Below are 2,934 nucleotides of genomic sequence, written 5' to 3'. Positions count from 1 at the left end.
TGTCACTCTTCACAGTGAAGAAACATTGGGTTAAGCCAACACTCCTTGACCTCAACGATTGGTTGAAGGAGAAGGCCGGGGCACATGATTTAATGAAACAAACTTCGTCGAAAGCAAGAACTGAGGATAACACCAACTCAGTAGTAAAGACCAAAGTTGCCTCAAGAACTTTTGCTGCTATTACACAAACTAAGGGCACTCAGAGACCAGCCTCAACATCGGCAACGCCTGCAACCCCTCGCTGCATTGTGTGTAAAGGTATCCACCGCATCTGGGAGTGTAGGATATTTAAAGAAAAGTCTCCCACTCAGCGAGCAAAGGTAGTGGCTGAAGCAAAACTGTGTTTCTCATGTTTGAGAGAAAAGCATATGTTCAGGCAATGCCCAAACCCCAGGAAATGCAGGAAGGACGGTTGCAACAGCTCCCATAATACTCTTCTCCATGGAGCTGAGAGGGTTTATCCATCAAAATCCCCTCCAATCAACAACAACAGTAATTCTAATGCTGGCGCAAATCAAAGTAAACTTCCTGGTGTCCAATCATCGAGTAAGACCACTACTTTGTCATCTGTGAGTAATGTGAAAGGCCTCCTTCAGGTGACTGAATTACAGTTGAAGAGCTCCTCCGGTAAAGATACCACGGCTCTAGTTTTGTGCGATACCGCTTGCAGTAACTCTTGGGTGTCCAATGATTTTGCAAATAGACTTGGTTTGCACGGTACAGCATTGAAATTAACAGTCAAGGGTATAAATACCGAGCAGGTTGTAGACACTAAGTTAGTGGAACTAATTGTAACACCACGCGACAACCAAGCTTTTGAACCATTTAAAATAAGCCTTTACGTAAAGGAAGATTTAAATCTAGGCGCCGATGTCATCAACATTAAAGCACTTCAGGAAACATACCCGCACCTAGCAGTCCTAGACCCAGTTACATATTGCTATGGAAACATCGAGATGATACTTGGACTGGATGTGTATCATGCCATCCGCCCGTTAGAGTACTTCGCTGCCGACAAGAAGTCCTCGCCCTTCGCTGTTCGCTTGCCCATAGGTTGGGTTCTAAGCGGCCCTCTACCGTCGTCTTCAGGTTTAGTCTCGACTTGTTTCAAAGCTAATATGGAGCAGGATTTTGAACTCGCTAGTCAGGTAAAATCTTGGTACGACATGGAGTCGTACGGCGCACTTAAGCAAGTAGACCCACGATCCGCCTCGGAAGCCCGTGCGCATGAAATTCTTGAAAACACCACCGTGCATAATGGAAAAAGGTACGATGTAGGAATGCTATGGGCTGAAGATAACATCGAACTGCCCAACAATTATTTCTCAGCGGTTGTTCAATTAAAGTCTTTGGAAAAGCGGCTCACGAAAGATGAGACATTAAGGGAAAAGTACTCGAGTACCATCGAAGAGGACTTAGACAAAGGCTACGTAGTAAGGGTCAAAGATGCTCATAAGGTGGAAAGTCGCTCGGAACGAGAGTGGTACCTACCACACCATCCGGTTGTTAACCCGAACAAGCCGGGCAAGGTCCGTAGGGTATTAAACGGAGCAGCTAAATTCCATGGCGCATCTCTTAATAAGTCATTACTCACCGGACCTGACTTACTGCAAAACCTAATCTATGTACTCCTACGGTTCAGACAACACCCATTTGCCGTATCCGCCGACATCGAGGGAATGTTCCTTCAAGTTGGAGTGTTGCCATGTGATCAACCATCATTGCGCTTTTTGTGGCGGGACGACCCCACATCAAATGTTGTGGTACACCATTATGCGCCACATCTTTAGGGCAAAAGATTCGCCCACCTGCGCCAACTACGCACTTCAGCGCACAGCACGCGATAATGCTAAGGAGTACCCAGAAGCTGCGAAAGCCGTCCTTGAGAACTTCTACATGGACGATTACTTGGACTCAGTGGAATCCCCCGAGAGAGCCCTCATTAGGTCGAAGGAATTGGTGCATCTTCTCCATCTAGGTGGGTTCAAGTTTACTGAGTTTGTAAGCAATGTACCAGATCTGGCTGACCAAATTGATGGGTCTGCTCAATCCACTGAACCGAAGGTCATCGTTTCACCAACGGAGGAATCAATGCACGTGCTTGGGCTTAAGTGGGATCACAACAACGATACTCTGGTTGTGAGCAGGGGTACTAACAGCACCATCACGAAAAGCTTAACACAGCGCTTGGTCTTAAGTCTTGTGTCAAAGGGCTACGACCCAATTGGTCTTGTCGCACCGTTCACTGTTGGTGCTCGGTTAATCTTGAAAAACATTTGGCATGTCAATGGACAAAGTTGGGATGACGAGTTACCAAAAGACACAGTTGACAGATTCCTCGCCTGGTGTGTTGAACTGCCGCGGTTAGCTGAGATCACTATACCGAGAAGTTACTTTTCAGGACCATTCCAACATCTTGAACTCCACATGTTTGGTGATAGCTCGCAAGACGTATTCAGTGCAGTAGGATTTCTTAGGGCTCAAGTAACTTGCACCTCCGGGGAGATTATAACAGAGCTGGCGTTTGTCTTGGGCAAGGCCCGTGTTGCACCTATGAAGGTAATGACAGTTCCTAAGTTGGAATTACAAGCCGCTCTCCTCGCTGCCCGTTTAAAAAAGGAAATCTGTCGAGCATTAACGGTTACCGTGGACAAAGTCTTTATGTGGACAGATAGTACAATCGTCTTGCAGTGGATAAACTCAACAAACAAACACCCCATCTTCATTGCAAATCGGGTTAGTGAAATCCTGGAGAACACCAGTGTTGACCAATGGAACCACTTCGCCACCCGGCAGATGCTGGCACGCGTGGTATGTCCGCTGAAGTTTTGCAATCAAGTAGCTGGGTGAGGGGCCCTGACTTCTTGAGAACTAAGCAATTCCCTTTTGTACCAAATACCGACGTCGTTGATAACATCAAGCTCGGCGTTGTAA

This window comes from Convolutriloba macropyga, unplaced genomic scaffold (assembly GCF_964194025.1).
Source record: "Convolutriloba macropyga unplaced genomic scaffold, txConMacr16.3 SCAFFOLD_791, whole genome shotgun sequence".
Classification (NCBI taxonomy): domain Eukaryota; kingdom Metazoa; phylum Xenacoelomorpha; order Acoela; family Convolutidae; genus Convolutriloba; species Convolutriloba macropyga.
Note: the sequence above shows the minus strand (reverse complement) of the source record.